This window comes from Oenanthe melanoleuca, chromosome 1 (assembly GCF_029582105.1).
Source record: "Oenanthe melanoleuca isolate GR-GAL-2019-014 chromosome 1, OMel1.0, whole genome shotgun sequence".
In the NCBI taxonomy this organism is placed as follows: domain Eukaryota; kingdom Metazoa; phylum Chordata; class Aves; order Passeriformes; family Muscicapidae; genus Oenanthe; species Oenanthe melanoleuca.
This window is the reverse complement of record NC_079333.1, coordinates 32,448,380-32,472,763: the sequence shown is the minus strand read 5'-3', so window position 1 is coordinate 32,472,763 and position 24,384 is coordinate 32,448,380. Positions and strand designations below refer to the sequence as shown.

Below are 24,384 nucleotides of genomic sequence, written 5' to 3'. Positions count from 1 at the left end.
CAAAGACACAACTGAAGTCTGCATCAGAAACAGGGGATGCCTCTTGCCTTGGAAATGCCTCTTATTCCACTCTGACAATAAAAAGGGTTCCTCCTGAATGTGTTGATCTGTACTGCAGAAGTCTAAAGATGGTCAGAATGAGCACAGATTCCTTATAATTCAATGGTAGCACAGGGACCCATCAGCAGAGCAGGGAATTTGCCCCTGGATCATTCAGGACTGGTCAGAGTTGTACCAGTTATGGGGCAGGGCTAAGGGAGCATAGTCATGAGGCTGGGAGCTGCCAGGGGTGGGAACTCAAGAACCAAGCAGGAGACTTCTTCCAGGCCTGAATCAGTATTAGCCACAAGAGAGCAGAAGGAAGGGAAGAGAGAACACACACACAAAGCTGTCTTTCTGCTGTGGGCTACAGCACATTTAAGGAGGCAATGTGAACAGCATCATTAAATCCTGAGAACTTCTCAGGGGCTCTGAGATAGGAGGGACAGTCCTTTGGACACAGACATTGGACACCCTGAGCATTACCAAAAGTACTGCAGTGCCCTTATACAAATCACTGTTACCCTTTTCTCCAGAACACTGTGTGCAACTCTGATCACTCAGCTGTGAGAAGAACATCACAGAACTACAGAAGGCAATGTTCAAAGAAGGGCAGCAAGGTTGGTGAGGATGAAAATGTTTGGACTGTGCATCTCTGTGAGGAAAACAAGAAGACACATAAAGAAATGCATAAGATAATGACTGAGATGGAGAAGAGGTATTGGGTCACTCTGACCACTTCAATTCATACAATATGTCTGAGACAGATGATTGTTGGAGAGCCAGCTTCTGGAAATAAGGACATCCCTTCTCTCTCCCCCTTTCCCTGTCCCTTCCTTCCTCCCCTTTCTGGGGACCAGACCACCTGCTGGCACAGCTATCCAGGCTGAACTGCCAGCAGGAGAGGGGACAGGAAGGTGGTTTGGGTTTGTGCAGGCCCCCAGCCCAACAACAGCATATGTTATGGTGGCTGAATCAGTCACACTGTCCCATTTCAGCTTCTCAGAATGCTGCCAGTACTTTTAGCCAATATAAAATCCCTAAATTGGCTGGTTCTCAAAAAAGGAACAGACTTGAGAACATCTATACCTTTCTCCTAGCAGACTGTGAAAAGACAGAACTTCCTGTTTGACTCCAAAAAGGAAATATCCCACAGAAGAAGCAACACTGCAACTTCACAGTTCCAGGGAAGGGAACCCCCCACCACTGCAGATCTACAAGGCAAAGCTGTAAGCACTAAGGACAGCAGTCATACAAGTTTTGTTTGTGTCTTTGCAAGTTCCCTGATTTCTCTGGTAGCTTCACAAAAATTAAAACTATATTCCTTTGTCTGTGGACATAGCCATGGTCAGATTCTTGTGACTCACATGAGCCTCTCACTCATTGGTTCAACCAATGGAACTGGAAGTGGGTACTGGAAGTGGAGGGAAAAAAAATTAAATAGGAAAGAATGGGACAGTGAAACTCACTGCTACAAGACACTGCTCAGATTTAGATCTTGGCTCAAGAAAACAAAGCAGAAGATTTTTGTTTAAAACAATTCCCTCAGGATTGTTATTTGTTTGATTTTTTAGTACAGAACTGAACAGTGCACAGGACATTGCACTGATTCAGCATGGCAGCTCTGGTAATCCTGTATAAGATAACATTGGCAATAATACAAATACAATTCTTGGGCATAAGTGCATCATCATTAGATCAGCAGGATAGATTTTGGTTTCCAAGAAAACATTTACTCAGCAATCTGTGTTCTTACTGAAGAATACATAATCTTGTAAATTACATCACTCTTGCACCCAAGTCATTAACACAAAACAAGAAAAATAATATTTAAAATATTTTAAAATTAAATAGGAAATTAAAAATTGGACAACTTTTTAAAAAGTTCTTGTTCACTGGATTCTGAAAAGAATATGTCTAAATAGTTCAGTGCATCTTTAATAGATAGTAACACCTCACATCATACCTGATTTCATATTTGCTTTGCTTTTCTCTTCCATTTTGTCTTATTACTGTTTTAAATCTGTGCAAATGGTTTTACTTTCCACATTTATTTCTTCTCAATTCACTTATTTCAAGAATTGTTGCCATATTAACCACTACATTTCCTCCCATCTGTGATTTTTCTCTCTTCTGGGAGATAAATTGTTCCTCTTTATTTGTAATAGCTTATGATTAGTAATTCAGTTTTTCTGAGGAAAGTCTCAGTTGCTCTTTATATGTGACAACCATTTATTTTATGAACAGCAGGACCACAGACTAAAAACACTAAAATTATCCTGCTTGAAATATCTGAAGTGCTCAGTCCCACAGAGGAGCACTGATATTAATGTATCCCCACCTGGGAAGAAAATTATGTGAGGATTTCATGCTGCATCCCATATATTTTAACAAAGATTTCCTGAACAAGCATACTCAGAGGCTGGTGTCATAGACTCACAAGAACTAAAGAGAGCAGAAACTGAAAAAAACTGGAATGGTGATGTTTTAACAGGATGACAAAAAGAAGCAGAAGGTCAGCTTAGCCTGGATGGACATTCTAAACCATGATCCCATTCTCAGCAAGTCCACTGACTCGTCTGGAAGAATAAAATACAAAACTAGCTAAAACTAAAGTGTGCAGAGTTCAGGGATCTTAGATCAGGAAAACTGAAATTATTTTCTCTGAAATAATTCCATGACTAAGCCAGCAGAAGATTTGGACTCTTTCTTCTGCAAAATAACCCCTCTAGATGTATAACTGAAGGTACACAATTTTTTATGTCATGTTGGGTATTCCACTGGAAAAGGAGTAGCCATGAGTGGATTACTTCAATCTCACAGGTAGGGCAGCCTACCCAGGTTTGCCAGAACAACAACTGACTGTCATGGAAATGTCTCACTGAGAGGCACCAGAAGAGTTTATTCTATTTAAATAGTCATTTTTCTAACACTACTTTTTCTGTGGCAAATCCCTGGTGACAATAAGATCATGCTAACAAATCCTAATTTACTAAAGGCACAACAAAAAACAATGCCTGGAAGGTGTAACTTCAGAAATAAGCCATACTTTTTACCCAGGAAAAGAACTAACCAACACATTAATGACAGAGACTACTGTAAAATTTGCTGATTCTTTCTACCTTGATGTATTGAAGCCAAGACTTGAATGCCTTTTTGGCAAGGATTCTTTATCCAAACATAAACATTGCTGGGCTTGGTAAAGGGTACTGCATAAAGTGCAATTGCTTGTGATGTACAGGCCATCAGGCCAGAATGGTCCCTTGTGGCACTGTGCTTTATAAATCTATTAACTAGAATTTGGGATTTATAGAGTAGTGGGCCAGAGGAACAACTGTGATTGAGGTTGTACAACCAGTTCCTGTGGACTCTATCATATTCCTTTTGAAATTGTTGGCAAAAAACTCATGGCATGAGCAACACTTGCCACCAATCACAAAGGGAAAAAGCATTTATAAATGAGAGTGAGATGGCTGAAGGGGTGAAACAGCATTTGTTAGTTGTTACATCTACAAATACTTATGAATTTATTTCTTTGTTAGCATTTAGAGAATTCAGTCTCAATGGCAGTTGCCCTGACAGAAACATTCACACCAAACCTGCTGTGAAATAACAAGAAATATTCTAATCACTGCATAAGCCCAAGCTCTGAAAAATTTAAACCTACTTTTCATTTTCTGTTCTATTTCTAACAAAACCAAATAACATGAAGTTTAACAAGTCTCATGTTACCTTAGAGAACATTTTATTTTGAAAGCTTAACCTAATCAAAGGGAAATTGCTCTCAGGAAGCAGAACTGCATCACTGACCCATCAATTACCCTTACTGTAAAATATATTTTTTTAAAATGGCCTAACATCTTCCTTAATGCCTGATCTCAGAAAGAATTTACCTATAAACTTCAATTTTCCTTTAGTGCTTAAAATGCAGCAGACATAAAGAAACAGTCCACAGGCTTGTTCACCTGCAAAAACCCTGAACAAAATTGGACTTTATTATAGATAGAGACATTAGTAGACAGACCAAAATCCAGGTCCTAGATGTTTATAGCTCTCATGTGAGTATCATCACAAGTCATGGAAATCACTGTTTAATAGGCTTCAAAATGCTGACTGTGTGTTCTCCTTGCTGACTCACCTGTACCAGTGCCATGAATAATGGCAGCTCAACCACTGATCCCCTGTTATGTTCCCAAAGTCTGTTTTGTGCCCTGGGTACTTCAAAAATTGGTGTATATCCCTCTTCTAGATGGCCAAGAAAAGCAGATGAGAGATCTCAGCAGGGTGAACAAGAGGTCCCATATGGAAATAGAAGAAATAAAAGACAGCTGGGAAACATAGGAAAGGAAACCAATACGCAGAGGTGGGAGAGCATCTAGGGGTGAATGTAAAGCACCCTCAGCTTGGTTCAAAAATAAGTGTTAATACTGATGGATACTTCTCACTGCAGTAGTTGAATGGAGCAGCTCCTTTGGGGGTTCCCCATGTTATAACCCATGAACACACACTGCTGTGGGCACAGAGCTATCCAGACCTGGCTTACTTCAGAAGTATACAGCAATCAACAGCTCCAGCTGCCATCCCACATTTTTACCACTTTTTCCTCTCCAGCAGTGTTTGGTCTCTGCTGCATTCCCAAGCTGCTGGCAGAGAAAGAAGCTGTAGTTACAAATGTGCTGACTAGCCATCATAATTGGACTGCAGTAGCACAGACAATATGGAGAAGTGTAGAGTTCCTACATTTCTGGAAAGGAGAGATGGTGAGGGGGAGGGGAATTATTGTCAATCCTTTTTCTCTACCCAGCCATGAGATTTCAGAGTTTGTAGACATCTTGCCCCACTCCTGGCAATATTCAAACCAGGTTGGATGGGGCTCTGAACAACCTGCTCTAGTGAAACGTGGTCCTGCCCGTGGCAGCAAGGCTGGGACAAGATGATCATTAAAGCTCCTTCCAGAGCAAAACATTCTGTGATTCTATGATTCTATGATCTTCAACACATCAACAGTTAGAGCATATCTAGAAAAAAATTAATCAACAGGAGGGAAATGTGGGTGCAGGAGAGAGGGAAGGAAATGACTCACAAATACAGGCAGATGACAAATAAGTGCCCTTCAACCCTACGAGACAACCCGTTCTCCCTGAAAGTAACCCTGTGTGCCACTGCCTTTGCTACAAAATTCCTGGCTCCCATTCTCTAAAGAAAGGAAAGATCTATTCCAAGCTCTGAGTTTTAATTCATCCATAACTATCTAGCCTATTGAGGTACCACTATTGTTAGCAACAGTCTTTTAGCTTTGTCCTGAGTTTTCAAGGCCTCAGGACAGAGCTTTGTCTCTTTCACCACCTGAAATTTTCTTGGCTTGCCTGCAGCTTAGCTTTAATTTGGTTTAGCTGACACAGCAATTTAATTCACCAGGTTGCCCATGGCTGATTTGTTTTACTTAGGTTTATCTTCATATGGTACAGCTATAGTTTTAGAGACAGAGAACTAACAAGCAAATAGTCCATCTGGAATGAGATATTCATGGCTCTAATGCAGGAATGTGGTATAGAGTTATACAAGCCTGGAATAACATCAGAGACTTTCAGAGGGGGAGACACAGGACATGGCATACAGGATTATAGTCAGGGGGTGATAAGAAATGGGGCACAGCCTGGCACTGGAGACTTCCTCACCATAAATAACTCATTCATGGTCAATTAAAGGAAATACTGGACAAACATGGGTTTATAAAAAACAAAGGAACAATATCTAACATGTAAAAAGAACATCAAATATAGACTGCTTGGATACAACCTGGGGCTGCAGACTAATGAAAAATGAGCAAAGGCATAAAAGTGTCTTAGAAAACATGAAAACACCACAAGTGGATCCTAAAGGGAATAAGAAGAAACCATTAACATAAACATCATATTCCTCCCAACAAACCATTCCAGATGCTAATGATTTGTCATAAAATCCAGCACTTTTCAGCACCACAACCAGACTGAAACCACCAACCCTAGGGCCCATGGAAGAGTGAGCCAAACACCAGGAAAAGGGGTAGAAACTAAAATGTGTGAGCATAACTGTTGGAGCTGATTACTTTTTACAAAACAGTTACATCCAGCCTTCTAATGATTGGACTTTTCTGATTTCAGTTATACTAGTAGTGCCTTTACTTACATTCATCATGTGCTTGCCTCTGGCCATTACACAAGATTTTGAGCATAATAACCCAAACATTAAATACTGGCCTCTAGTCCCTTCCTTTGGGAGAAAATAGATATTATGAATCTATTGCAGGGGCCCATTGAGGCTAAAGGATTGAGCCTACCTAATTGGTGGACAGGGTCATCTGAGGTATCCTTACTGTTATAAGGAGAAGATTTAGGACTGGCTAGATTAGTTACATTAATTATTTCAACATTAGTACACAGTTACAAATGGCTTTTGCCTTTTATGATTATGATTTATCCCTTCACACACAGGACCCTGACAAGAAAGGACTAATGGAACATCTCTGTACAAAGAAAAGTCAGCTATCCATCTCATTTTCCCACCCCTGATAGAAGCTGTTTTTACAAGCCCCCACAAGGATTCAGATGGGTTCATCAGCCCAAAGCACCACAGTAACAGGGAGAGAAGTCTCACTTCATTGCCTCTACTCTAAAGTTATCAGGATTTCTATACATTCAGCACAGAACTAGGAACTAATAAAGGCAGAAACCATCTTTATGATTAGGGGTATTGACTGTGCCTGTCTAATTGCCTTGCTACAAATTCAAAATAGTCCATTATAGGGTCTCGGTGGAAATTATTGCACAAGTTAAAATACATATAATTCATTTCTGTACATTGCCATTATGTGTACTTTCATTTGGGAACAGAGAGGAAGGTTAAAAACATACATTTTTTTTTAAATTAGTCTCTTTTTCTATTAAGAACCAGCCCTAAAGCCTAGCTCTCATACAGATATTACAGTGCTGTAAAAATTAACAGAAATAATGGTGTTAAAATTTAACTAAAGCTTTTTACATTTCTAAATTCTGCTCCTCCTTCACAGCCATAAATAAAATAGTTGCTATGGCACAATGTGAAACCAAACAGCTCTTTCTCTAAGCCGAGGAGAACAGCCTATTTCACCAAGAGTAGCAGTTTGTCTTTCAAAGCTGAGTGAAAATAAAGAGAGTTTTCACTTCTAAGCTTTGAAGTCCCCTGTGAAAACCTGAATATAAATACATGGAATGCATATAATCTACCACTGGCTGGCAAAGATGCAAAAGGACCTTTCTAGGCCTGTAGGTTATTAAGACAACCCACTCATAAAAACTTCTATCAGTAAATGAGTCACTAAATCTCAACCAGGAGATGAATAACCATTTTAGAGAAGTAACTGTGACCTCAAGAGGCTCTTAGTTACTTTGCAGCACAGATGAACTGGGAATTGGAAGAAACAGTACTACCACCTTCAGCAGAAAAACCTCCAAGCAGTGCACAAACCTTACTGGATGAAGTCTCACAGTGCAATCATTAGATGCAATTCGCCTGCTATTGCACACTGGAAAATCACACACAACAGTCACATGCCCTGCTGAGGGCTCAAAATAAGTCAGCAAGGGCTCTGAGAACTGACCTAGGAATTACAGACTCTTGCTACAGCCACTATAACACCAGCAACAGAGAAGGATGAAAGTGTCAGAATTACCCTGTGGAAACAAATATAGCAGCAGGGGACTTTTCCTGCTAGTATGAGCACATAGGCACATGTGTAATCACTACATACAGACCCTTCTACCTTTCAGTCAGAATTTTTCACCTGGAAAAGCTTCAATATGTGCAAATAAGCTCAAAGCATCCCTCCATCTACATTGCGAGCTACTTCCTCAAGCTTGTGACTAAAAGTATTTTTCTTTCAGGAGAAACATTTCCAGTGTCTGCCAGGCAAGAATTAATGCACAAAAAGATACCTTTTTTTTAAAAACATTTTAATAATAAATGTTCAACTTTTAAAAATTACATTTTGCAAGTCAAACATCATTAATTTTTTTTTTTTTACAAACTCTTGGAAACCAGGGTTTTAACAACATACAGTAATTCTTCATTCAAGATGGAAGAGCCTATAGATAAAACTGTGACCTGCAGTACTGTGTATTCAAGACTGCAAGTTCATAAAACTACAAACAGAATTATTTCTTCAATAAAGTGGAAAATCATAAATTGCATGGAACATTAGACTCTGGTATGCCACCACACCAGTCCCTTAAAAGTGAAGAATGTGGCTTCGATGTCTTCACAGCAATTCACAGCCTACACTGGCTCCAATTTTCACTCTGAAAGAAATATGCAGCTGAAAAGAATTTAGGACTGGGAAAGCTGATACACCTGCTGAGTGATTCCCTAAAAAATATGTCCCACTAGGAGATGTAGTAGTGATGACTTAGGGAAGTTAGAACTGGCTTTTGAAGGATGTCCATTTGGTACTCTGTCACACGTCAGCTGCATCATATCAACATCTGCTTCTATACAGCTCCATGATTCAAATGAATAATGTTCAAGAAGACCTTCTCTCTCTTCATAATGGGGTTTTACTGGTGGTGATGCTTTTAAATTATGTTTCAGGACCTTATTCAATAGCACACAGGTTTTTCCTCAAGTGGAAGACATTCAGGGGCACAAATACACAAGGTGATCTTCATGTCCATATTCTTTATAACGGAAGTATTGAGTTCTCCTGGATGTTAGAAAGTGCCATGGTGCAAGTGATGCAGCTGTAGTGGTCAATAATGGTCCTTGGGTGTGAGCTGATGGCTGAAGTTGAACTCTGAAAAGTACCAGAGTAGAAGAACCTGTCAAAGAATGAATACGGTAAGGTCATTCAAAATCAAGCATACCATTTAATTATCTAATCTAAATAAAGGTATTCATTAGGAATTCAACATACTAAAAATACTAAATAGGGACCTTGTCAAACCCATGCACACTCTGTACTTATTCCTGGCCACTAAATTTCATAAGGTACTGAGATAATCTTCTCCAGGGCTATTGTGACCCTCTATTATCCTATTAGCTGCAAGAGGATTTAAGAGATGATTTAATAATTTCCTTTTTAAACAGTTGTCTTGACTTAGGCAGCCAAAGAATATTAAATGTTTCCTAATTATTCTTCCTTTTTTGATTTTCTTTTATGTGGGTTGAAAACACCTCAGCCAGATTCTTACATCCCATCTTCCCAAGAAACCACAATCTACATGAACTTGGGAAGGCTGACTTTGGGGAAAAAACAAAGTAAAATTATGTGATACTTTGTCACAGCCCAATTGGAATAAAACTATGGTAGTACAAATGAGAAAGAGAAGTGGGAACAGTAATTCTTCCTGAAAACTGAAGGGGTAAAAGTCTGAGTTTGCTTCAAAGATGACTTTGCAGATTACTGAACCTCCTTACTGGCCACATCCAAAACCACTCAATTAAAACAGGAAACTTGACCAAGCAAAACAATTATGTATTTAAATAGATGAATAATGTTCATTTTCATTACAGGAAAACTTTTGCCATTTTAAACCAGCCCTTATGAGAAGCAGTTCCTTCTACCTCATTTTTAGACCTCCAGCAATCATTTGGAAAGCCATATACTATTTTCTGCATACTCTCCTCTAACCAGTAGACCTTGAAATCAGTGGCATCAGCAGAACAGAGAGAACACCCTTACTTTTTGTTGTTGATTGTGAAAGTGAAAGTTCTTCCCATTCCCAAATTACTTTCTCCCATTCTACTTGCACCTCCTTTAATGGAGGAGAAGTATTACAATCTCTTCTTTTCTCTGTCTCCTAAATGAAGTTTGCTTTTACAAGTCAGCCAGTTGAGGTATCTGCACAGTACTCATGCCATGGGAAAATGGTATTTCTGCCCTAAGAAAGGAAAATAAATTGATAGAGGAAGGAATACATATTGCTTCTCTCAGCTTGTAAGAACTTAAGCACCCTGCTCTGAGACTGAGTGTATTTGACCCAAGATAAATGAAAGTTCTGTGCAATGTAGTTCCACACGTCTGTAGCCATCCCATCTGTACACTCAACACCTGCATTGCAAACCTGACAAATCCTAGAAAGGTGGAGAAGATTGAGTGACACCAACATGGCTGCCTTTTGAAAAAAAAAAAAAACAGCAAACCAACCTGTTGGAAAATACCCATTTTTCTAGGACTACAGCCACACACACTACTTACACAACCATCTTACTCCAGAACAGCTCTTCTAAGCAGAACTTGCCACAAAACCATGAGAACAACCAGAGACCTCTGCTGCTCCTCTGGGATATGTGCAGAAATCTTAGCCAAATTAACAAAAGGAGTTTTACAAAGACATCATTAACACTCTATTACTGACAAATTGATCAGCAGTGAGCACTCTCAGAAATGACATTGACATATTCCAATCAAATAACCCAAGACAGCACCACAAATAAAATATCTAAGCTGCCAAATTCACACCACAGTACCTTATAGGTGAAAGTATAACAAATGTTAAGTCTGTGTGTTAAAAGGAAGCTTTTCACCACTGAGAGTTTACAATTCTACTAAGAATGCCAAGAATTGAATTAAAGGTATAAAAGGTAATCAAACAAGTGAGACAAAGCAAGATATTTTTCCTTATTCATATTACACTGAATAACAAGTATTCCTGAGCAACAGCTCAGGATCAAGCACTAGCAGCTAACAGAAAAGTAGGAGTTTTTTCAAGCTACCTTTTTCACTTCTCTTTCATCCAGTAGTAGGGTGCCTAAAATTCCACTTCATTTGTTCCCATCTCTGTTTTTTTCATTATCCAGCTGCCCTCACCCTGTGATACAAATGTACTTTCTCAGTACTCTAAGAATCCAGGACAAATTTACTACTAATCTTGTTTTGCCACAAAATATATCAGACAGTAAGTGGATTAAATTTCCATAGGTTTCCATATTCTGCCTTGCTGATGTCCCTCAGCATCGATTAACAGAAAAAATGTTTGAAACAGCAGACCACTTTACAAGACAATTTCATCTTTGGTTTCTCTGCCTGCATTTGCCCAATTATTGCCAGTTTTCATTCAGTGGTGTGGACATAAAACCACTAAAAATTACAAATCAGTCACTAGAAAAGCACTATAAGACAGTGGCTTTGATCACTGGTAATGAGATCATGACTTTTCTAAAGATGCCTGTGACAGTTTTGCCAATCATCCCTGCAGAATTATATCCCACCTTCTCTCTCCTGTTCAGTGAAATAGGAAGATTTAAATTTAGCTTGAAACCCTATCACTGTTCCAGTAACTGTCCAAGAACTGTAGCAAGACGCCGTATCAGTTAGCAAATAATAAGAGACAAAATGAAAGAATATTGTTTCCTGGAGCAGATTTTTCTAATTCTATAAAGATTAATATTTCATGGATGTCACCTAAGTGGGATGTACCACTGCCTCTCGGAGAGTTGTATCTGAATTCCTGAAAATGCTAATTTTCTCATTTTGCATGGAGAGAAGGAAAAAGGAGACACAGAGTTAACAGCTTTTACTGAATGAATGTAGAATAAAACCACCTAGGAGGTGGATTTAAAAACAAAGACTGAAGAGAAAAGTATAGTCTGCAATTTCTATCAGGAAACATCAAAAGAAAGAAAAAGCAAGGGACACTACAGGAAGGAAATAACAACAAGGCTTTATGTGTGCATGGTCTGGATGATGAGAAACATTGAAAGAGTGATGCTTAGATATGTGGTACAGCCAATCACAAAATAATCTTATAGCTGTTTGTACTGAACGTTAATGCAACTAGCTTAGAACAGACAAAAAAAAAGGGACACTGCAGGGCAAAAATTAATAAGGGACCAAGGCAAAAAATGTATTTTCAATCTGCTTTCACAAGGGGAGAAGGAAAAGATTAAAAGTTGCAAGAGTGAGAGAGGAATGTAAAAAATATAAGACTTAAAATTTCTGACTTGTGAAGAGACTGCAAATGTAAATACAATATGATGGCAACATCCTCTGACCCATGCATGAATTGATATAGACACAGAGACACAGAAATAATAAATTATGACATGTACTGATAATCATTGCTCTAAGAAATACAGGTTAACAATTTAGCTTAACCAGGGAGCAAAGAATAATGCAGAGCTTAAGGAAGTGGAAATTATTACAAATATTTTTAGAATATTATATAAATTCTCATTGTATTAGTCTGTATTATTCACTAAAGTAAAAGATATTTTATTAATCAGTGCCAAATTGGTAACTGTAATAATTAGGAGCCAACAGACATTTTTGAAATCAGTTATTCTTCTTAAGTCATAAATAATGAAAGAAAAACAGCGATTCTTCCTGAGGAAATCTACTAATATATTATGTCTAAAACAGAGTGGGAGAAGTGCAAGTGGGTTTGTAAGAAGGTTACACACAACCACTTTGAGTTTCTGTTTCCTGTTGGAGCTAAGAAAATATTTAAGCTGTACTCACTGAACATAATTACAGACGCTTTCAAAGATCTTTAAATATTTAACTACCTAATCTTCACAATATCTCTATTAAATAGATGTTTCTTTGTAGCCCAAATTTACACACGAGAATCATCTTTTATAGCTTATTTTTTAAAGTGGTTTTGTTTCTTTTATGAAATGCTGGAAACTGAAAAAACCCCCACTGCATAGAGGCCTCTGCAGGTGCAGCTTTGTAGATGCAGACACAAACAATAAGTTTTCTGCTCTTTGATTACGGCTGCCAATCAAGCCAATATTCACTACAGGCTTCAAAATGTGGAGCCAATTAAGTAAAAGGACAAAACCATATCTGCAAATTTCAGCAGAGACTCCTTCAAAGTTCAGCATGGAGAAGAAGGGCCCTGCTCACGACTGCACACCTGGCTGTGCCAAGAGCAGGCTTTGCAAGTTCTTGGCACTTCAGCTCCAGCTGAATCTATTGATGGATGCTGCTCTTCTGAGCCAAATTTCCAAGGCAGAGGGAATGAAAGGAAGGCAACAGGCTTATTTTAAACTTGACATTTCAGCTGAGCAAATCTATAGAATAATTGGAAAGATTTGCAACAAACATATAATATTTATCCATACATTTTGATCAAAGAATTGCTGGTTGATCTAGCACTACAATGAGAGGCAAAAAGAATATAGAAATAATACAGCTAGATGAATGAACTTGGGCATACTATTGGGCATACTATTTTTTCATAGAAGCACTGACACATGTCATCTATACCTTAATTAAATTTTTAGAAGGTCTCAAATGAAGAGCAGCTACCAGACAGTGAGAGAGAACAAAAGGAGAAAATGGGATTTCTGCTTATCTTATTGTGTATTCTGCATGGGCATCTGATAAAAGAAGCTAGATAACAAGATAACACATAATCATGTTTGTTTTAATTAAAAATAAAGAAATAAACAAACTAGATCCAGAAAAAATAAAACATAACATTATTTGTTTCATTTTAAGCCACTCCCTAGGACTAGGACAGGACTATTGGGTGACACAGGAACACAGAGCACACACATCACACATGAACAAGAATCCTCTATACTTGTGAAAAAAAAAATTACTCTAAAAGTGCAGTATGGTGCAGACCTTGTGGCAATGGAAATGGTTATATTGATTTTACTGAGCTGTGGACAGGGCAGGCTCAGCATGACTTTGAAACCTAGCATAAAAATTAGTCAACTGGAAAAAAGCAAAAGCCAGGCAGTAATATTCATGTAATAATAACACTCAAAGAATAAAGTAATGCATGGTCATTAAGAGTATGGGAAGGAAACTTTACAGGATGTGCTGCATAAATGCTAGTGCAAGTCATTTAATACATACAAAATTGCAATTCTTCAAGTACTTGACAACAATGAAAATACAGGAGAGAAAATATTTTCCAGAGTTGTTCAAAACATTGCAGTTACAGAGGAAAAGAAAAGCCTGGCTAGATGTTTCCTTTACAAAGCAGCCAGGAAATTAATTTTAAAAAGGGTACAATGGATGAAACCGCAGGGTAAATTTGCCCAGGACCACTGTTCCAACATCTCTACCAGAAGGCTGTAAAAGAGGGATTACTCTGCTCAGGAAACTCTTTTGATGGATGACCCACTTCTAGCCAATGAGAATTATTATGTCTTCGCCATTCGTTCCCTAACTGGACTGCTGACTCATTGTCCAGTGCTACAGAACTTGTGAAGTGAGTGACAGACATTATTATTTCAAAATTCTCAGTGACTTGTCCCAAAAGTAGCATTTTTCACCCACTTCATGCTCACATGATTAGGTCAGGTAACACACTAGCATTTTTACCCTTCCAAAAAATTAAAGTAGGCATCTTGACTGGATGACTAATTTGAATTTAGAGCTGGTTTTCTTTGTTAGGGTCATTAAGTAGACAAATCATAGCTATGAACAAAAAAAAAAAAGCTGGCCTGCTTTGTATTGATGCAACTGGTGACTTGAGTTACAAGGCTGAATGGGGTCTGCTATCTGCTTGGAACAAAGTGGAAGACTCAGTGATATTTACTATTATAAATGGAATTATGTGTGTGAAGAGATTTATGACCCTTTCTACACCAGGAATCCTTGGGCAAGATTTTTGAAGGCACATAAATAAGCCAGCAATGTGGCTGGTGGGATTTAGCGAAGCACATGCAAACTAAGAATTCAAATTCCACCAAAAGTCAGTGTGTGCAAAAATATTTTATAGATTGTAGGAGGTGCCCTCCTGCAGATACAAGTGCCTAAACAGCTTTGTCATCTGCACTGAAGCCCTATGAGGCTGCTGTGAGACAACACATACCACACCATGATTTCTTGTAAGGCAAAAACATCTGGAAGCTGTAAATATGTCAAATCTTTGGTCCACAAATCCAACCCAGTTAAGCTGAAATTAGTGGCACCTAGGAACCTATGTATTTTTGTACATCTGGCCTAAAAATTTCATGCCAAATTTGTTTCATTGTCATAACAAAGTTTAACAAAGTTTTTAGTTCTCAGATGTGTTTGAAGGTAAGTTAGTTAATAACTTTAGATGCTGTGTCTGGTGTAGGGATCCTGTGTGGAATCCAGTCTGAACAAGGTTGAGCAGAGACACACCACAACTGCTTCCAGATGCTCATGGAGTGGCGAGATGGTTTCTACACAATAAAGAAGAGAACACTGCCTGTGGGGACACAGGGAAATCAGAGATGACACTTTTCAGATGAGAGGCAAATGGAAACAGTGATCTATTGGTTTGGCCCAGAGTAAACTTCATAAAGGACTTGGGTTTGTGCTTTACCCAAGCAACTGAGGCTTTTCCAGATATTTGATCTGAGATTTTTATCCTCAGCTTTCTAAGGGCTTCCAGCAAGGCAAACTAAGGGGATTATGCCAATTTCTGAATTTGGTCAAGCCTTATCATTGCTGATAGATCATTACAGAGTGGAGTTTCACAAGCAGACAGTCTTCCCTGTAGTGCAACCATCTTTTCTGAACCTTTCTAGGGGCAATCAGCATATAAAAGGGGGTATAAAAGGACAGACTACTTCCAGTGTGAATCTTATGTAAAAGCAGGGCCCTTCAGGAGACATAGAAATAACAAATGGTTACAGAATGCTCCAAGAAGCCATGGGATATGCCTACTGCTAGCAGTGTCTCTACTCTTGGCTAGAGGACCATTAGCATTCAAGAAAGGCTGACTCAGAAAGAATAAAGCATATCCCAGATGTAAATGACACTGCTCAAAATCTTTTTTACTGAACTTGTGTTTGGTTAACCTGATTACAACTTTTAAAAATGTTGAATCAACACAGTTTCTCCAGTTTAACAGGTTCAGGGTCAAAGCCATATGCTCTGACAAGGGTGAGATATAAAAAACACTCCCTGTGACAGGGTACAGAAGCACAAATCTGTCTAATGCAATTTGAAGACAGGCACTGGCAGGAGTGATGATCAGCTGGCAAACAGCTCTGTATCAGGACACACAATATAGAAAGTGTGCAAAAGTCAACATATGCCAAATAGAACCATCTTCCAATAATAGGCTTTAATTATTGAATAAAATGGAAAACTGACAATGCAAGGCACTACTGCATGGTAGTTATGAGAAGTGCTGACATTTTAAATAGTGACTAATAGTGTTCTCAGCTGTTTTTAGGAGAAACTAAGCAGATGAATTAAATTTTCCCACATGCAAATTTCATCAGGGAGATTCAAAATCTCTTGAGGAAGATGCTGGCACAAGCTTCATTGTATTTTGTTTCAGTCAGTGGTAAATGCACTGCTTGGCACCAGGAGAACAATGTATTGCTGAAACACATTTGAAGAGTGAGAATGTAGCCACTTTGACTTACAATGAACAGAGGGACACATTCAGAATTATAAGTACAAGACTAATAGGTTCACTGAAGATAGGGATGGCTGAAGGGAAGAAAAAGCAATCACAGAAAGCAAAATTCAATAGCAGAGCAAAAGTCTAGTAACTGGTTTGAAAGTAGCTTTGCATCTCTGTGGAGCATGATATGCTAGTGGAATATCTTCAATCAGAAAGCAGTTAAAGATAATTAAAGCATTTCCACATTTTAAATGTCCTCTAAATGTCTGAAAATGACAAGGTTGCACCCATTTGAAGCATCCAAAACACACATATATACACAGATACAAAATAAAAGAAATTCTCAAATTCCCTGATGCTGCCAAGTGTTGAATATTTGGTGAGAAGAGCACAGTGCATGCAACAGGAGCAGATCACATCAGTATGAATTGATACAAGTGCAGGCTACAAAGTTATCTATGCTGAGTAATTCTGCACTCAGGGAAGCTGATCCACCTTTATATCACCATAAGAGGAGAAAATAATTTGTTCTTCTATCTCCAGTTACAACCAGACAGTGGAAATATCAGCTCAAAGACACTTGCACTGAAAGAATATATCCATAGCCTACCCAGGCACAGAGGTGAAACCTGACATCTGTACTCATATCACACGTGGGGCTGACTTTGAGGTTACTCTCACAGATCCTTCAACAGATGAGCCATTGCACCCACATCAAGGGGTTACTCAAAAATCACTGAGGTTACACCTAACCAAAAGTCAGGGAGGGCCCTCACAGGAAGCAGGGAAAGGGAGCTGGTGGACTATAGCTGGCTGATTTTTCCTGATATAAGTAGATGATATATCCCAGAGACTGAAGGGCAAAGAGGTGGAGAGAGTTGGACACCTTTTTGCCCATGGAAAATCAGCAGAGATCCAAGGTGTAAGTTTAGTGGGTTATTAGGATCATCACAAAAATGTGGGATAAAGGGAAGGGTCTGGCATGGGTCAGTCCTCAGAAAGTTTGCTTCACCAGTAATACTAAGAGGTCCCTCAGCAATTCTTCATGCACCCTCTGCATAAGCCCAAACTTGGTAACAACACAGGCAAAGCAAACCCCTGAAATGTGGCTATCACTGCTAATAACTGGTTTGAAAGCTGTGAGGAAACATCATTTTTACTATGATTCATGGAATTATAGAATCATTTAGGTTGCAAAAGACCTCTAAGATCATTAAATTCAACTGTCAATCAAAAAGGCAAATGAAAACAGTTGTAAGAATGTGTCTATGTTATTAAAAAAAAACACATCATTTTGCCATCTGATTCATATAAGAACCAGGTATATTTTATATTTTGTTCTGTTCAAATTGCTTAATTTTCTCTTTCATTTCCTGTTATATTAAACCACACTAATTTGTCAAGATTCCTGACTGCTTTCTCTTCCCTTACTTCTCCTGAACAATAAACTGAATGCTACAAATTAAACAATTTCACCCTTTTCATGCTTTTACACTTAATATCTTGAATAAAATAGAATGTTTTCACCATTTTTACACACAGCATTTTATTTTTTCTTTATGAATATCACAAAAAAGTCATGTTAACACTTCTGAAATCAGGTTGTTGTAACTGATTATGTTTTTTTTATATCACCTCAGGCCTAAGATGCAACTCTGAATTCCAAGTCCAGAGCCCTGTTACTGTAATACCCTTCCCCAAACCCACTCCTCACAGTTCCTGCAGCACAGGCTGTTACTCACTCTCCTCAGACATGGTTTTCTCCAAAAATTAACCTTCTCACAGACACCAAAAAAAAATCTCCAGAACTGTTTCTAGAGATAACAATTTATTATTTGCAGGCAACCACCACAATACTGCCTGTGGGAGGCAGGTATGATGATCCCTGTTTCACAATTAGGGAAACTGAGGCATGCATGTCAATTTGGCAGTTTGAAAGTTTGTGGCAGAATCCAGTCTGACCCATGGAAACAGGTAGAAACAAGAACCTACAGATTTCCTGCAGGCACTAAATTCTGTATGATAAAAATTAATATAAATGCAGGAGATAGCCTGGTTACTTCTCATGGCAGTGAATGTTCCAGCTACTCAGTACAGACTGTGATAAATGGTAATGCTGACTTGAAGGAGTCTTGTGAGGAGGCAACATTCAATTTCTTTCTGCAGTTTCAAACAACCTGCATTACGCTGGGGAAAACCCAGTGCATCTCCTGAATGCATTTTACCCATCACAAAAAGTAACAACTCTGAAGAGATGTATTAAAAGCAAGTGAGATTGTAAGCCAGAATGATTCATACAAAGAACTCTTGTCACAAGCAAATGCAGAACTTGGGCTTTTACTTATCTTGTGCCTAACTAGGATGGATTTTTCTCTGAAGGGCTGGATAGAAGGATTTGTAGCAGAAATAACAATGTATAAAATATAGTCTGGTTCACATCCTTGTCTACCCTGCTGTTGGGAAGGGACAACCTATACTCTACTCTCCCACTCCTTTTTTATTTTGTCATTGACCTTCACTATTTGTTCAAAGCTCCTAGACATCCAGCAGCTCAGTCAGACAGGAGCTGCAATGACTCAAAGGCCTTCTCAGGAGGTCCCATTCAGACCCTTTGAGAAAGGAAACTGGCATTTCTGAAGCTCAGCCAGTTTCTGGCAATATTCAAAGCAGATTATCAAACACATCAAGCTACAGAGACCCCTAAAATAACTTAACTATCACAGTGTTTGTGCATTTTTAAATAAATGTTTCTACTGAGAAAGAAGTCCTCCCAAACCAAGGAACTTTGGGGTCTTGTATCACTGGTTTTGGCAGCATCTGCAGTCAGACAAGTGGGTATATTCAATATCTCTGGAATGCTATTAAATGCCAAGAAAGTCATATAATAGTATCCAAGATGTTCTCAGTAGTTTTCCTATCCTAGTTCTCCTTTACATTGAGCTGAGCTGCAGGAATGGAATCCCTAATGTGTCTCCCATGTTAAAAGATAGGAGGGAAGGTAAGAGGAGTGTCTCAAGGGAGGGGAATACAGTATTGCCTTTTGAAACAGTCAATGTGGAACAATTATAATGAAAATTCTGAATATTTTTGAACACTTGATAAAACAGAATATGTATTATAGGCCCACCTTTCAAATGGGACTCAGCTCCCTGCAGGGAAACACTACTGTAATATAGTGCTCAACCTCTCAAAAAGAGGTTATTTCTTCCCACTGATAATAAAAGAACCCTCAGCCAGCCAGCTCAGAGTAGGTCACTGTGGACCTCTAAAATCTGGATCACTGAAGCTCACCCTGCCATTATAACTTCAAAATACATCAGTTATCAGTAAAACTCATAATGTGAGTGTCTTGTACTATTCTCCTTCATTACCATCATTCATCCATCCTATCCAAAGGCAGTTAGACCACTTACACACACATATATACAGAATCTCTCTTTCCTCTCAGTCTTTACTGTGCAAAATTGTGCTTCTTTTCATATAAAAATAAGAAAAAATCTGAAAAAGAAAAATCACCTAGTTTGAAATGCTATATACAATCATTCTTATGGCCTCCTTTCACTCACGTGTTTCCTTTTCTCCTCCTCTTCTCATGGACATTTTTCTTGAAAGTTTTAGTCATACTTTTCTCTCCTTTGTTTTCTGTGCTTTTCTCCTTTACAACTATTTTTTGGTGGGGGGGGCCTATGTTTTCTTCTGCTTCTCAGTGGGCTGATTTTGAATTCAATTTTCTCTGGCCACTGCCTTTACCTTTTTGCCCTGCTTTGTCTTTGAATTCTTCCTCTGCCCTTCCTTCTATAATTTCCCCATACCCTTTATTAAGACTCTGAGAATATTTACCCCCCAGACTCTCTCCCAGTCTTATTTCTGCCTTTTGCTGTTACATAGGAAAAGAAAGCTTTTAAGGCTTCATTATCCCAAATCTATGATGGTACCTAAACTATTTACTTATCAGCCCAACTGGTCTCAGTGATCTGCATACCTCTGCACCATTTAGATGTTTATACTAAGCATATTCAACATAGATTGGCAGAATGGTTTCAGTTGAAAAGGGCTTTAAAATTGACCTAATTCCAGCCCCCTGCCATGGGCAGGGCTGGCTGCTCAAATATAGAATATTTATTTTCATGGATGGAGACACTGAATCCAAGAGAAGGTAATATTCATTAAGTCAAAGAGCTGCTGAATAACCAGTGTGCTGCAGGAGATTAATGCTTGGTCTAAGACATTAAGACCCCTCACTTTAGCTAAATGACTGAAATTTATTGAATGAGTATGAGGAGAAAAGAAGTACATGTGTTGAGGGTAAAGATTAAACTCATTCAGATCCTTTGAGGTTCTTGCTAAAGATCAGCTAATGCTTTCTGCCAGGAATAGGCTCCCTTTGATGCACATAAACCTGAAATGTAAGACATGCACAGATAAAAGAATTCCTCACAAGGTGTGCATCAGGAAAGCATTTAGAGCTACTCTGCAAGATAAAGGCAGACAGATTTAATCTCTGATTTAATCTAGGTGTAAGAAGAGGAGGTCTGGTTTTCATTTCTTCACTTCTGTTTGTAAAAGACATTTCTAAATAGTCCACTTGGTCTTAAGCAACCAGTTTTATTTTCATATTATCCAACAGTATTCTCCAAAGTATGTAGCCCAAAGCACTAGGATATATTTAGTACTATAGGAAAGAAACAAGTATCTTAAAATTATATTGTAAGCAGGAAGGCTCTTTGACATGTAAAAAGACAATAACAGAGCACAGATAAAACAGAAGTCTTATATGAACTTTGTAATACTGTTCCTATAGACTCCTTGCATCACAAGCCTCCTCTAACATCATGCATCTCAATCCTATTTTAAGACTCTTTCCAAACTCTCATGACTTTCTAGCACAGCCTGGAAGAGCCACTGAAATCTTCATATCACTCTTCCCACTGCACACAGATGATTTTTCTTGATTACACAGAATGTGACCCTTTTCTTGCACAGGCTAAATCCTCTACAAAGAGCAGTGAAGTCCCTCTACAATGACAGTCAGCTACATCTAGAAATATAGAGGAGTATGAGGAGCTGTGTGCTTGAGTCACACCTCTATAAACCCACTTTGAGCAGAAATTCAGCTGGGAAAGCAGTAAAGATTGAGATGTGCCTACATGGAGGCACATCCAGAAAATACCAGACTTACACTTCAGAAGAAGATTTAAGAAACAGTTGTTGGATAACAGGATAAGTGGCTTGTAGATAAGTGTCAGCACAGACATCTCAAGGACCACAGCTTCCTGGCCATAAAGAATCTTGTGAGAAGTCAACAAGAGACCAGAGAATAGTGTTCCACCTTCTTTGGCCTCTAGGGAAAACATTTTGATGTCCCATACCTTCAGCAATTCAGAAACTTTATCTTCAGTGTTGATGGCAGCATGTTTAGGATGACAGAATCATTGGTATCTCAAGAATACATGCTTTCTGTTAGATTAAAACCAGTAGTTTCTTTTTAAGAGGAAGATAAGGCTTGGTAGTTATTAAACTTGCAGAAAGAAAAACAGAAAAGGACACAGCACCAAGAGAGGAAAATAATTTCTTCAGGTATAATGAGCATTAAATTAGAAGTTTAATGATCCAGTGTAATAATTCTCTGAATTCAAGAAAAGCATGTGGTATGCAGCTGGCCAAGAGCAATTTTGACTACATGCCACCACAAATGTAGACCCTCATTTAATGTCTGTGAAACCAGACCAAAACACAAACACAGATTTCACATCAGTCAAGTGCAAAACACTTGTTTGGTTTTAGGTCCTTGACTTGATCTTTCACAGGTTGCAGCTGACAATCAGATGCCTTTCCAGTCAAAATGTGACCTGATTCTCTGCTCAATCTGGTCCTGAGTCAATGACTACTGAGAGGCTGAAACTTCATCCAATTTCTGAATTTCTGCTGTAAATGAACTGTAACTGAGATTTAGTAATTGGAAGGAAAAGACCTTTTACCTCAACAGAGAAGGAAAATGTGCTTGCCCTACAAAAACTGCCATTTGATTAAATCAATAAAATTACTGCAGAAGAAACTTCAAGATTGGTGAATATATGGAGACCACCAAATCACAGATTAAATCTGCATTTTTTTGCTTTTTGTGTGTGATTTTTTTAACAGATTCCACATCTATGAAAATAAAAAGTGGATGTAAATTTCCCATGGCATGTGTTCTGTCTGTTGATACTGAGAACACAAAGTAATTTTAAAGGATACCTTTTCTGTTGCTCGTAATGCATTGCCACATGAGAGGACTGCTGCCCCCTCAAGAGTCAGATGTCCCTATTAATCTTCTCAGACTATAACTTTCAATTTGTCCTCTTCACTTTCAGAGAGCTGAAAAAGAAAAGAAAGGAATATCAACTCTTGTACTTCATATCAGCCTTCACAAAGCTATCTTTCTCACACTGTATTATAGCCTTTCCTTCATTTAATAAATTTGTGACAATTGATAGACACAAACAACTTTGTGCTTCAGTGTAATTACAAAAAACCAAAAAGGCAGTAACACTGTTTATTATGAAAATATTGTGCAACTTAGTAAAAGGATATACTTACCAGGAGTTTAAGTTTGTAGATGGAGAAATGTCTTTGATCCCTGTGACATGGGCCAGGAGGATGAGACTGGCTAATCTTTTGGGCATCCAAGGACATCACATGCAAGAGCCGCTGGCAATGAAGTGGTGGTGGAGGTGGTTCCATGTCTGGTTGCTTTCTTTTTGAAGCTATCTTGAAAATGGAGAGATTTCTTTTGCTTTCTTATCACCAACTTGCAAAAGGCACAGATGCAACTTTTGGCATGGTTTCCTTTTCAGAGTATTGTTCCGTTAATGTAAGTATGAATTTTGGATGTATTTTCTTTCTCCTCTCTTGTCTTTTAAGCTTACTTAATCTAACTAATTTCCAGAAGCAGACAAGAGGAATGAAAGGAAGAGCAATACTGCCTCTTATTTTCCAGGATTTTTCTATTCTGCTTTTCTGTGATCACTCTCTAGGTTTCTCCATGAAACTAGTTTTTCAGCTGGAGACAGGTTGTTTAACAACAGAGACGCTCAGATGACATATTTCCAAATGACATATTGAATGTTAGAACCAACTAACTTTTCCCCTGTCATTTGATAGGTCTTTGAGTTTACCAAATATAATGTATTGAGTACAGATGTACAGAGGAAGACAAGTCTGAAGGAAATAAGCAATCAAATAAACACTATGCATAGAAAGCATCCACAGCTGTGCAGATGTGATTATTGTTACCAAGCTTCTACAGAATCAACCATTTGCTACCTAAAAGGAAAACACAGCATCACAGTTAGGGTTTCACTAGCAAATCCACTTTGGGGAGGAACCTCTTTTAATGAACATGCTCACCCATCCCTGACTCCCACCTGGGCAGCACAGCAGAGAGACAAGCATCTATGCCAAATAACTTATTTTCAGTTATAGTGTTGACCTTTCCTGTGAACTGCTATCAGAAAGGTTTGTGTTTTCAGGCAATTCAGAGCTAAACTCATAGAAAATTTCAGTTGCAGCAGAGCTGCAAGTAAAAGAGAACAAATAAGTTGAAGAGCAGATAAGAAGCAGTTGTCCTGGCCAGGAGGTCAGCAAACAGCCTCTGCTCTTGAGAACTAGACCTAGACAAACACACTGAGCTGGCTATTCCATCTCACAGGTTAAAAGTTCAAGGACAGCAGAATATTTTCCTTGGTTGAAAGGATGTCTGCTGGCACAGGAAGGATTCTAATTCAGAGTAGTTTTCTAAAGAACAAGCTCCAGGGGTTCCCGATGACACAGTTTTCAGGTGTAAAAGGAACAGAAGCAGCAGATCAGAGACTGACTTTGCCCTGTCCCTTCAGTGCACAGTCAGTGCTTCCCAAATACACTGAAAATAGTTGTGTGCTACTGTAACTGAGCTAGAATTTCATCTTCCAGCACTCAAACGAATTATTAGCTTCCATGGGAAAGATACAGCTCTTTGGCATATTAATAAGTCTAAATTTTTTGGATCTTATAAAAACATGTC

At 38.5% G+C, this 24,384-nt stretch overlaps 1 protein-coding gene and 1 long non-coding RNA gene across 2 annotated transcripts in view; both read right to left on the bottom strand.

Moving 5' to 3' along the window:
* Positions 1–24,384, bottom strand: part of DLG2 (discs large MAGUK scaffold protein 2) — a 963,673-nt gene that overhangs the window by 895,930 nt on the left and 43,359 nt on the right. The gene's annotated exons all lie outside the window — the stretch shown is intronic.
* Positions 8,085–23,175, bottom strand: LOC130259493 (uncharacterized). The gene is made up of 3 exons (XR_008841648.1): positions 22,923–23,175; positions 22,581–22,700; positions 8,085–8,870 (listed from the first exon to the last, which is right to left on the bottom strand). It is a non-coding gene; the product is annotated as an uncharacterized LOC130259493 (long non-coding RNA).